Genomic DNA, 13,518 nt, shown 5'->3' with positions numbered 1-13,518 from the left:
TTCATATGAACCATAGATATCCAACCTACATCTGCAGATCAACACTACTCTGATCAAGAAAACCATTTCAGGATTTAAAGAGAATGAAAGCACTGTGTCATTGTGTTTCCAGAATCCTCTATCCCCCAGACCACAGTCTCCACAAATCAATCTTTTGCACCGTGACATACCATGTCAGCCTATCTATCTCGCCGCCTCAAGGTAAATGCAGGACTGCATCCTCTGCTTTCTCAGAAAAGCCAATCTCACCCCTCTAAATAAGATCAATCAGGCCATGGCAGGCATGAGGCTGGGCCTGGTGCCGGCATCAGTCGGGTGTCTGCACCCCTCTGTCTGACCCCCACCCCCTGTTGGCCCAGCTGAGCTGGACTGCACTTACAGCAGTGGAATGCATCTCTTCCTTTGGCAATGTCAGCCGCAGCGCCAAGCAGCCTGGGTCTCTGATTCCGACATCTCTGACTCACTGGGTCGTCAGTGTGAAGCATCATTTGCCCTCTATTAACTTTACAGGATCAAATAAAAGATGAAACGATGTTGAAAAATCGACAGCAGCTTTTTGTTAGTCTGTGTTGTTCACCTCTGGAGGCAGCGTGTCTCGATCTCATTTATTGAGACGCATTTGGGACGCATTTCCCCATGCGTATGAAATCATACGCAAAACTTTGCACTGAAATGCGTACTCATGTGTACGCAGAGACCTGCGTACAGATGTTACGCCGCTATCAAATGCATGTAAATACTCGCCGATTCCCGACAAAAACGTTCCCTAGGCCAGTGGTTCCCAAACTTTTTCTGCCGTGCCCCCCTTTAGTAGATGAGAATATTTTTGCGGCCCCCCCTACACCCCCCCCCCCCATATTGACTAGGAATGTGTTTAAAACTTACAAAAACAATAGGTTCACAACTTTGGTCAAACATGAAAAAAATAAACAGCAAGAAACCTTTTAAATGGTTCAATAATTCTACATATAATTTAAAATAAATAAGGAGATGAAATAAGAGAAACAGCAATACATATGCGGCTAGTTTGCAAGCGCAGACATCACGCAGAGCACAAAGCATGTAATGGCCAGAAATATGTGTACTGTCTCTTTAAGGGAGCGAGTAGAGCGCGCGTATGGAATATTGTTTTTTTTAGCTTTCTGCCGTAGACAGACTCAGACCACTGCTCTTTAATTTATTTCTGTAAGTAACGCATTAAATGAGCTTTGGACAACTCACCAGTTCATGTATGAACAGTGAAGTATTGCTGGAGCCCAGGTTTATTTTGGTCAACCAGCAAATAAACGGACTAAGTGGAGTATTACCACCAGCGCGAGTATTAAGGTTGAACTAACTCCGAAAAGCAAGCAATACAAGCATAGAATTAGACTGAATAGATCTGTTTTTATGGATCGGTCACATTGTCCCCGATACCCGATCTAGAATTTTTTCAGATATTAATATCGGAATCGGTGCATCCCTAACACATGTGCACGTTTTACTTTCAAGCTCCGCGCCCCCCCTGCAATAGCTCCGCGCCCCACCTAGGGGGCGCGCCCCCCACTTTGGGAACCACTGCCCTAGGCTATAGTAGGTGTCCAAACTGATCGTAGTCTTTACTCTGTAAAATATATTAAAGCAAACGCTAAAAAAGATTAAACATTTGACGTTTTGCGAGTTGAGAGAGAGAGAGAGAGGTATATGTTTCATAGTTTAGGGATTGTTATGTCTTTGACTACTTTTTCCACGAGGCTGAAGTTGGTTACTTATTCGCAGTTTGAGATTCGTTTGGTTACTTATTCGCAGCTCCGTATTCGGCGGCTGAAGTTGGTTACTTATTCAAAAAGGTTATGTTCACGATGCGTGTTTGCTGCGCACTTTGTTTAAAAGCAATAGATTAAGGGTGATTCCAGGATTTTGGTACATTTTAGGGGTGGTAACTTCTGAAAATTTGATCTTCAATTTGATCATTTTAAATCATATATTTATAATCTACAGGTTATAAACTATCAAAAAGTTTGATTCGTTTTCGTAAAGTTTTTTCTTTATTAGATTGGTGTGCAGTAAATTGGTATGCAGTAACAGGGTTGCGACTAACAGGGTTGCAAATTTAGGCTAAGTTGTGGTCTACCCCAGGAACAGATGCTCACTGTAAAATTTAGCTATGTATACAAGATCAAGGACAAATGTGGTTATATAAGTATATAAAGTAAATTTTGACTCTACTTCAATATTAGTCTTACAATATGAGGAACAGGGTTGCATTCACTGAGTGACACACACAACTTGGACAAACATATTTGGAAAAAAACCTTGAAAATTGTTAGAGCACTTACCATTTTTATTGCCATGTGGGCAGGAAATGTCCTTGTGATGCAAATTCCTTTGTGCTAGTACACAAATATTTTTAACCCTTTCTCTGCCAGATAAAATTCCTTATGGTAACAGGGTTGCGCGCATGTTGTGGGACACAACTTAATAGTGTAAAAACTGTGACATGCAATACAATGTAGACCAAATAAGTTGTTTTCATAAGTAAAGGAGATGCATTTCAACAATATACAAGAGGAAGTAATTTATTTAGAGCTTATTTTAATTGTTAAATTTGGCAAAGGAGTTGGTCACCCAATGTGTGGGACAAGAGAAAATGGCCATTTTTTGAGGTGGTTCAAAGGTATTCGGTCTTTTGAATAATATCTAAGGCGCTTATTTTTCCACCAAATTTTACAGTTTGTCTTATAACAAGTACCATGTTTAAAAAAAATTGTCATTTAGATATTTTGGATATTGTCACGTAGGGCAACGCCCCCTCTCGTAGCTGCCACTCTGGGTTCCCTTATGTCCGTGTTCCCTGCCTGTTCATCCCGCCCAGCTCGTTTGTCTTCGTGATTCCTCGTTTGTTACCACGCCCCTGTATTATCGTTCACACCTGTCCCTCGTTTTCTGTCCCATGTATATAAACCCCTGAGTCTCCATTGTCCTTTGTCTGGTGTTTTGATATTTTGGATGTTGGACCGTTTGATTGTATACCTGGCCGTCGTGTGTTTTTGTTTTGTGATTCATAGTCTGTTCTCGTGTTCCCCTGTCTTCGTTATGCCCGTGTTCGCCTGCTATTCGGACTGCCCTCCCGTTATGGACCCTGCCTGGCTTTCTGACGACGAGTATGGTATTCCCTTTAATAAATCTCGCTCCTCTCAGCGATTGTGTCCGTCTCCTCGCTCCGTGGCGCAAGCCACGTTACATAACACCAGACCATCAAGGACACAGCGAGAGAGCGAGACTCTGGTGAGTTCAAACACTGTGAATGGATGTCGGCTGGTTTAATCCGGTTCGACTCTCCGGTATTTCAGTGCGAACAAACCAGAGACAGGAATACCCCTGGCGCTGCGGGTACAAGGAAGTCTCGTCGCCGACCAAAGAAAGCGCAGTCTCTTTCTACTGGCTTTCGCGACGAGACTCCATCTGAGCGCTGTGTGTCTGCCCGGTTTTGCGAACACGACAGGGAAAAACCTCCTGTAGTGCGAGCAGCGGGCAGACGGTCTGAGCGCACAGACAAGTTTTCGCTTAACCCTCGGTTGACTCTCTCTGATCACCGCGAGCTCCCGGCGCCTCAAGGGAGGCGGAGCCGCAGCAGAGAGAGCAACCGAGGAGCTTCTGTGTCTGTGTGTTCTGCCAGGCTCGACCCGGACCCGGTGGAGGAGGACCTCCCTCTGCTGATCCCAGAAGCTACTCCCCGAAGGCCCCCCAAGAATTTTTTGGGGGGACGCAGTAGCCACGCACCCCGGGAGTGGCTGGCTCGGACCTGGGATAACGTCAGCGCGGCGGACACGCCCCCCGGTGACGTCAGTATGGCGGACACGCCCCCCGGTGACGTCAGTATGGCGGACACGCCCCCCGGTGACGTCAGTATGGCGGACACGCCCCCCGGTGACGTCAGCCCGATGGTGGTTCCGCCCCCCGAGGACGTCTCACCCCCGCCGGTTCCTGTCTCCGCGACCCAGGAGGGGTCGTCCTTGCCGGCTCCTGTCTCCGCGACCCAGGAGGGGTCGTCCTTGCCGGCTCCTGTCTCCGCGACCCAGGAGGGGTCGTCCTTGCCGGCTCCTGTCTCCGCGACCCAGGAGGGGTCGTCCTTGCCGGCTCCTGTCCCCGCTGCCTGCCTGCCGGCGCCTGTCCCCGCTGCCTGCCTGCCGGCGCCTGTCCCCGCTGCCTGCCTGCGGTCCCCGCCTGTCCCCGCTGCCCGCCAGCGGTCCCCGCCTGTTGCCCTTGAGACTGTGCTGCCCCCTGTTGGGCATGAACTTTGTGTTCTCCCTGCTCCGCCCTGTGCCTCCTATGTTCCGTTGCCCGTGTTCCCCTTGCTCCCTGGTCCTGTCCCTGGTTTTGTTTTGGTCCCTGTCCCCGTGGTTGTGTCTGTCAAGGTCTGTGTTCCTGTTCCCGTGTCTGTTTCCTGTGGTGTCGTCTCTGTCCCCGTCCCCATGTCTGTTCCCCAAGTTGTCACCCACCTTGTGCCTGTGCCCGTCTCTGTTGTTCATGCTGTCTTTGCCTCCGTGTTCTCCTCTGCCCTGTCCCCTGGCCCGACTCCCGTGTCTGTCCCCAGTCCTGTCCTGTCCAGTCCTGCTCCTGTGCCTCGCCCTGTCCTGCCCCCCTGTGTCCCGTGTCATACCGTGTCCCAGCCCAGCTCCTGGCCAGTCTCCATGTCCCCTGTCTTTGTCCCTGCCATGCCCCAGGTCCCATGTCCTGTTCTGCCCGGTCCTGTCCCTCTGGTCTGTCCTGTGTCTTCTGTTCCTGTCCCTCGCCGTGTGCCGTAGTTCCCTGTCCTGTCCTGGTCGGTGTCCCTGTCCTGTCTGCCCTTGCGTGCCCCGGAGTGGCACGCTTTGAGGGGGGTTATATCACGTAGGGCAACGCCCCCTCTCGTAGCTGCCACTCTGGGTTCCCTTATGTCCGTGTTCCCTGCCTGTTCATCCCGCCCAGCTCGTTTGTCTTCGTGATTCCTCGTTTGTTACCACGCCCCTGTATTATCGTTCACACCTGTCCCTCGTTTTCTGTCCCATGTATATAAACCCCTGAGTCTCCCTTGTCCTTTGTCTGGTGTTTTGATATTTTGGATGTTGGACCGTTTGATTGTATACCTGGCCGTCGTGTGTTTTTGTTTTGTGATTCATAGTCTGTTCTCGTGTTCCCCTGTCTTCGTTATGCCCGTGTTCGCCTGCTATTCGGACTGCCCTCCCGTTATGGACCCTGCCTGGCTTTCTGACGACGAGTATGGTATTCCCTTTAATAAATCTCGCTCCTCTCAGCGATTGTGTCCGTCTCCTCGCTCCGTGGCGCAAGCCACGTTACATAACACCAGACCATCAAGGACACAGCGAGAGAGCGAGACTCTGGTGAGTTCAAACACTGTGAATGGATGTCGGCTGGTTTAATCCGGTTCGACTCTCCGGTATTTCAGTGCGAACAAACCAGAGACAGGAATACCCCTGGCGCTGCGGGTACAAGGAAGTCTCGTCGCCGACCAAAGAAAGCGCAGTCTCTTTCTACTGGCTTTCGCGACGAGACTCCATCTGAGCGCTGTGTGTCTGCCCGGTTTTGCGAACACGACAGGGAAAAACCTCCTGTAGTGCGAGCAGCGGGCAGACGGTCTGAGCGCACAGACAAGTTTTCGCTTAACCCTCGGTTGACTCTCTCTGATCACCGCGAGCTCCCGGCGCCTCAAGGGAGGCGGAGCCGCATCAGAGAGAGCAACCGAGGAGCTTCTGTGTCTGTGTGTTCTGCCAGGCTCGACCCGGACCCGGTGGAGGAGGACCTCCCTCTGCTGATCCCAGAAGCTACTCCCCGAAGGCCCCCCAAGAATTTTTTGGGGGGACGCAGTAGCCACGCACCCCGGGAGTGGCTGGCTCGGACCTGGGATAACGTCAGCGCGGCGGACACGCCCACTGGTGACGTCAGTATGGCGGACACGCCCCCCGGTGACGTCAGTATGGCGGACACGCCCCCCGGTGACGTCAGTATGGTGGACACGCCCCCCGGTGACGTCAGCCCGATGGTGGTTCCGCCCCCCGAGGACGTCAGCCCGATGGTGGTTCCGCCCCCCGAGGACGTCTCACCCCCGCCGGTTCCTGTCTCCGCGACCCAGGAGGGGTCGTCCTTGCCGGCTCCTGTCTCCGCGACCCAGGAGGGGTCGTCCTTGCCGACTCCTGTCTCCGCGACCCAGGAGGGGTCGTCCTTGCCGGCTCCTGTCTCCGCGACCCAGGAGGGGTCGTCCTTGCCGGCTCCTGTCCCCGCTGCCTGCCTGCCGGCGCCTGTCCCCGCTGCCTGCCTGCCGGCGCCTGTCCCCGCTGCCTGCCTGCGGTCCCCGCCTGTCCCCGCTGCCCGCCAGCGGTCCCCGCCTGTTGCCCTTGAGACTGTGCTGCCCCCTGTTGGGCATGAACTTTGTGTTCCCCCTGCTCCGCCCTGCTATTCGGACTGCCCTCCCGGTATGGACCCTGCCTGGCTTTCTGACGACGAGTATGGTATTCCCTTTAATAAATCTCGCTCCTCTCAGCGATTGTGTCCGTCTCCTCGCTCCGTGGCGCAAGCCACGTTACAGATATGTACATTTGAAATTTAAGTGGTGGGACAGGAAATGTACCAAAATCCTGGAATGACCCTTAAACGTTAAATTAAACGAGCGTAGGAGCAGACATTTAAGAGGTTATTGTTTCCCATACTGATTTTGTGAATGTAAAAAATAAAAATATAATGAAAGCATTTCATTTGTAAAATGGTTTCTATTTCAAATCGTTTCAATTGTATGCAGTTTGTACATGATGATTGAATTCGTCAACATTTCTAACGTAAGGAAACATTCTTAGATTTGAAAACTAAAAACACAGAAATGCTGTTCTAGAACACAAATAATCGGAAGAAGAAATACCAGCACACAACATGGCATATTGAGCAGTGGGCAGATAGGTGAACGCATTTTAAAGGGGCAGTTTCAGAGGATTATTGAAAGCCTTATTGATGGTGGGCCAGAGAAATAACAAATGCATCATGAAGAACAGGTCACTCCCTAAGAGAGGAACCTGATTTTAGCCTGATCCAACATCATTTTATAACTTAAATCTAACTGGAAACACGGCATATTGAGTAGTTAAGTGCACAGAGAGCGCACTGAAATGGTTCAGAGGGGCAAGTTCAGAGGTGTGCTGTATGCCTATAAGGCGTCAGGCCAGACAAAGAACACATGCATCATACATAACTAGTTCCTATATGTATGAGCAACCTGGTTTTGGCCTGGCCCAGAATCATTTTATGCCTCAAATCTAACTGGAAACATGGCATATTGAGTAGTTAAGTGCACAGGTGAAATGGATCAGAGGGGCAAGTTCAGAGGCCTGCTGTATGCCTGTAATGTCTTGGGCCAGGCAAAACTCAATTGAATCATACATAACTAGTTCCTATATGTAAGAGAAACCTGTTTTTGGCTTGGCCCAGAATCATTTTATGCCTCAAATCTAACTGGAAACATGACATATTGAGAAGTTAAGCACACAGGTGAAATGGTTCACAGGTTCAAGTTCAGAGGCCTGCTGTATGCCTGTAATGTCTTGGGCCAGGCAAAACTCAATTGTATCATACATAACTAGTTCCCATATGTATGAGGAACCTGGTTTTGGCCTGGGCCAGAATCATTTTAACCCTCAAATCTAACTGGAAACACGGCATATTGAGTAAAGCGCACAGGTGAAATAGTTCAGAGGGGCAATTTCAGAGGCCTGCTGTATGCCTGTAATGTCTTGGGCCAGGCAAAACTCAATTGTATCATACACAAGTAGTTCCTATATGTATGAGGAACCTGTTTTTGGCCTGGCCCAGAATCATTTTATGTGTCAAATCTAACTGCAAACATGGCATATTGGGTAGTTAAGCACACAGGTGAAATGGTTCACAGGGCCAAGTTCAGAGGTTCATCATACATAAAGGAACTAGTTATGCATGATACAATTGAGTTTTGCCTGGCCCAAGACCTTACAGGCATACAGCAGGCCTCTGAACTTGCCCCTCTGAACCATTTCACCTGTGCGCTTATACCCAATATGCCATGTTTCCAGTTAGATTTGAAGCTAAAATGATGCTAAATCAAGTTCCTCATACATATAGGAACTAGTTATGTATGATGCATGTGTTATTTGTCTGGCCCGACGCCTTATAGGCATACAGCAGACCTCTGAAATTGTCCCTCTGAACCATTTCAGTGCGCTTTCTGTGCGCTTAACTACTCAATGTGCCGTGTTTCCAGATAGATTTGAGGTATTAAATGATGTTGGATCAGGCTAAAATCAGGTTCCTCTCTTAGGGAGTGACCTGTTCTTCATGATGCATTTGTTATTTCTCTGGCCCAACATCAATAAGGCCTTCAATAAGCCTCTGAACCTGCCCCTTTAAATGCATTCACCTATATGCCTACTGCTCGATATACCATGTTGTGTGTGTGTAATTCTTTTTCCGATTCATTTGTATTCTAGAACAGCATTTCTGTGTTTTTAGTTTTAAATCTAAGAATGTTTTCTTATGTTAGAAATGCTGACGAATTCAATCATCATGTACAAATCGCATGCAATTTGAACAACTTGAAATAGAAACCATTTACAAAAGGAATGCTTTCATTAAATTTTTTTTTTTCTACATTCACAAAATCAGTATGGGAAACAATAACCTCTTAAATGTTTGCTCCTATGCTCGTTTGTTTAATCTATCGCTTTTAAACAAAGTGGGCAGCAAACACGCATCGTGAACACACCTTTTTTGAATAAGTAACCAACTTCAGCGAGTAGGGTCTGGCCATATATCTCACCCCCGAGGCTTACCTCATCTGTGGGACCTATTGAGGTCCCAGAGAGGAGGTCCTGTATTATCTTGATGGTGGTATTGCACTGGAATATAACAAGTGCCGTTTACCAAACAAATCTGACTGTCTAGCGTTTAGACATTTAGCAGCGGTTACTTGACAGCAGGTCAATTGGACTGGAATTGATAAGGTTGTAAGTGAAAATGTGTTTTAATGTTCTCTTTTGTTTTGTACACTGCGTGTGCGTGTACGTTTGTGCGTGTTTGAGAGTGTATGTTTGGATGCCACCAATGGTATTTATGCAGTACAGTGGGGTAGTCGTGGTTTTTCTGTGCCTGTCCATGTACAGAGGAAGACATGGGGCAAAGTGCAATTCACTGGCTGTGAATTAGAAGACTGCCAGCAGTACCAGCGTCTAGCACAACGTAGTAAATGTGTTCACAACCATTGTAAACATGTTTGATCTGTTGACTACTGTGCTAACACTGCTAGTGAGGAGTTCCTTGATGAGGGAGTTCTTGATGAAATGGTACATCTAAGTATATTGGGTGTATCAAGGAAAAATACCTGCTTAAAAAGGTACAGCCATGACAGCTCATGTGCCTTTTTCTATAGAAGTGCATTTCAGAGGCTCATCTGAAATAAAATGAGGCTCAATTCATGAGCCAGAAATGAAACTCTCCAGTTGTCTTGGATGAATCCTGGTGACATTCAGGCAAAAGACGAATTCATGGCATTGTCCCTGTGCAAAGCCAAGAAGTGTTGCAAAATGGCATCTTGTTCAACCACAGACATTTATTTGAGACAAAAACTGTTTCATTTGCTGCAGTGATCGATCAGCCCAGCATCATCTACCCACCAACAAACAACCTGGAACGTGTAGTGAAATACATTTTCACTCAGAAAAAAGTTCCTTCCAAACTTCCAAAAGAACTGACTATTCCCAGACCAGTATTCAGTTACCCAACAAGACTAGTTGCAAAAGAAACTAAATGTATTGTCTGTTCTGGGAAGCCCTCGCTGGAAGGTCCAGTCAAGATAACGGACAAAGCCCGGATTGTGGGTATAGGTGGCATCATTGAGAGTAAGTTCAATTTCCTGTTGAATAACTTTGGCCATTTTAATATTATTTAATAGAACACACTGCTACATTTATCTGTTTTATTATCTGTTTTTTTCCTTTTGTAGATGTGTCCACTTTCTTTAGACAATGCCCATTGTGTCAGATGGTGTATCGGTATCAGGTGTGGGAAGCAGGACTCTACAACTTCGGGGAGTCCTGCAGGGGTGGGACAACATGCACAAACCCAGGTTTGGTTTTAGATTCCTTCACAGGGTACTAACTCTGAATGCAACATCACAAAACATCCCTTTTACAGCCATTTCGTATTTAATTACTTAATCATCAAGGATTAATTGAACTATTTTATCTGACTTACATCACTATCAGTGTATAGTCTTAATTCTGTGAAAAATATAAACTGCTACAAATGAATAGTATTCTACAATATCAGTGCTGTGTATTTCATAGGATCCTCAATCTCCAGTACACCTCAAACAAGAGAAACAAACTGCATCAAAATCCAAACATCACTGTCTTGCACAGGACATATATGCCTGCACTTACCAAAAGATACGAAACAAGTATGTAAAAAAACTGTTTGGAATTAATGACTTGTGAAATTTATGAATGTAAAATTAAATAAAATATATTTATGCATGTCTGTCTTTTAGAGTAATGTATCCAGAAGTGCAGACAGTCCAGTGGGTCCAGTGTGAATACTGTGGGGGCTGGTTACACAGTGACTGTGCTGGAATTGATCCAGAAACTTTCAAAGAGGGCTTGCCATTGAGCTGTGGATGCCACCTTCCTGAGCCCTATCAATTCAAAAAGTGTTAATTAGTTTTTAGATCCACGTTATATTAATTCATGTTATTATTAATACCTATAGGAAATGTAATCATGGTTTGTTTGTTGTTATTTTAGTATTTACACAGCAGTCCAGACAGCAACATTGATGAATCACATCACAGAAGAAGAGATTCTGGTAAGAACAGAATATTTATTTTTGTCACAGATGGTTTTCCATAATTTTTGGATATTATTATTATTATTATTATTATCATTATTATTATTATTATTATGTTTTTTTCTGTTTGCAGACACTAGAAAAAGACCTGCAGTCCAGAAGATTGAGGTCCAATAGAATGTTCCTGCATGAAAACCCCACTTTTGACCTGAAAATGAAAAGGCTCAGAGATGGAAGCATTTCTGTCTTTGAAGAAAACCAGTGCGGGTGAGGGGTGGGGATACTGCCAGATTTCCTGTGGTGGCTTGAGAGAGAGTCCATGGAGATGTGACGTGGTGGCAGTTATCCTTTTACACCAGAGCACACCCGTGCGCCGATCAGCCTCATACGCTGGCCACTACTACTCAGATGTGCGGGATTTGGACGGCACACTCTGATGGTTCTGGAACATTCCAGATGGTGGTTGGACAGAGCAGGTGAGGGGAGATAAGGCGGCTGAATGCAACACAGCCTGTGCCCTTGTTCTGACAAGGATGATTTGTGTATTGCTGCTCTGTCAGAGCTACATGAGTAGCATAAGGCCTTAATGATTAGCTTCAAAAGCTTTGCAAGCAGTTTACCAAGATCCTAGAGATAATGAGAAGACAAACATGTTCCGACTTGTTTGTGCATTTAGGGTAAATCAGAATGATCAGTTTGTTAAGTAACCCCTTAAATCTTGATAATTTTTTAAGATTGATTTTATTAAATCACCTTACCAACTCACACCAGTAATTAATTATGATAATTTTCTTTGGAGAGAAATGGGGATATGAGGAGACCAGTATAGTCCAGTAGTGTCTGAGTTTCCAGACAGTCTGGATGGGTCTTCACCCTGCTGTTGTCTTTCATTTCAATGGTTCCTCACCCTGGGAGTCTCTGTCCCCCAGTATAGCCTCTGCTTAAAATAGAACCCAGCTAGACTGGACAAGAGCAAAGTGACAACTAGAAGAAGAAAGAAAGAAACAAAGAAAGATAGAGAGAATTACCTCCCCAAAAGCACAGAAGCTATCTCTTGTATTCTTTGTTATTGTAAATCTAAATACCAGCATTTTTAAATCCTCAGACCTAATGCCCATATATGTCCTTTAAAAATTATTCTAAATCTTTATCCACTTTTCTTCTTTTGATCCTCTTTTCTTTTCAGTTACATTAATACTGAGCAGCACATTTCTCAGGAGGGTTAATATGTAATAGGGCTAAGATTTGAGAAGCAGGAATCAGCAAGACAGTGAACTGACTCCAATGTGGGGTAGCTTCAACAATACTGGGGGTGAAGTGAGGCTCGTCCGCACTCCAGTGGAGATGCTAAACTCAACATAGACTGGCTTGAAACTGTAGGCAGAAACATCCCAATCAAACATTCCAATCAAATTCAGTTCTCTTGTGCAGATGTTGGTACCTTAGTATGTACCAAGCAAAACTATGGAGAAGCCCTGCAAAAATGACTTTCATGCTAATAAAAAGGCAACATGGCAACACTGACTGGTGAGTTCCTCACAGCAAATAGCACTGGAGCCACTGCTCGTACTGCTCTCCAACACGCTCTGCTTCTGGCTCCCCTGAGAACGCAGTGCCAGGACAACACCAGGCTCTCCACAGGCAGCTGCTGGAGGGTGTAGCGTGAGGGTATAACATGAGGGTGTAGTGTGAGGGTGTATTGTGAGGGTGTAGCGTGAGGGTATAGTGCGACGGTGTGGTATGAGGGTGTAATGTGAGGGTGTAGTTTGAGGGTAGTGTGAGGTGTAATGTGAGGGTGTAATGTTAGGGTGTAGTGTGGCAGTGTAATGTGAGGGTGTAATGTGGTGGTGTAATGTGAGGGTGTAATGTGAGGGTGTAGTGTGATGGTGTAGTGTGAGGGTGTAATGTGACGGTGTAGTGTGACGGTGTAGTGTGAGGGTGTAGTGTGGCAGTGTAATGTAATAGTGTAATGTGAGGGTGCAATGTGATGGTGTAGTGTGAGGGTGTAATGTAATGGTATAGTGTGAGGGTGTAATGTGAGGGTAGTGTGAGGTGTAATGTGATGGTGTAGTGTGACGGTGTAGTGGTCTGAAGCTGGACTCGCATGGAAGACCCCAGTGCTCTCTCCATCTCCTAAACTCCCACACTACTGCCAACTGCTCAGCCATGCAACACTGATCACCCTGCAGTGGGCAGTGGGAGAGGGACAAAGGTGACCCCCCCCCCCCCCCCCCCCCCAACCCCAACCCCCACTTGCCTGTGGGTTGTGAGTTCTCAGTGGAAGGTGGAAAGGAAACTTTAAATAAGTGAAGGGCATATAGATTCAAATCAGGTTTCAGCTGAAAGCTTTGCTGGTGGAGCACCAAACATCGCAATGTTCACAAGAGAGGGGAAATTCCATTGCAACACATTGCATCACAAGGCTTTTGTTTGTGTTTATGTTGTTCATATGTGACAGTGGGACTACAGCTGTTTTCTAACATTCTGATGTGTAGTAATGTGCAACATGCCAGAAAAATGTTTTCTAAATGTGACTATAAATAACGGATTATTGGATAATGTCAAATGTCTCCTCCTTGGGCATTCACCTACCGTCTCTTGCTCTGCCTGTCTGTCTGTCTGTCTCTTTCTTTCTCTCATCCACCATCTCTCTGTAGAGTAGCGATGTGTGTCTCAGAG

General features: G+C 46.5%; 1 long non-coding RNA gene across 1 annotated transcript in view; it reads right to left on the bottom strand.

Annotated features, from left to right (window-relative positions):
• Positions 1 to 13,518, bottom strand: part of LOC143485097 (uncharacterized) — a 28,403-nt gene extending 14,885 nt beyond the window's left edge. The window contains exon 1 of the long non-coding RNA XR_013122788.1: positions 13,432 to 13,518. This is a non-coding gene — a long non-coding RNA (uncharacterized LOC143485097). The remainder of the gene's footprint in view (positions 1 to 13,431) is intronic.

This window comes from Brachyhypopomus gauderio, chromosome 21 (assembly GCF_052324685.1).
Source record: "Brachyhypopomus gauderio isolate BG-103 chromosome 21, BGAUD_0.2, whole genome shotgun sequence".
Lineage (NCBI taxonomy): Eukaryota > Metazoa > Chordata > Actinopteri > Gymnotiformes > Hypopomidae > Brachyhypopomus > Brachyhypopomus gauderio.
Note: the sequence above shows the minus strand (reverse complement) of the source record. Positions and strands in the feature narration are given on the sequence as shown.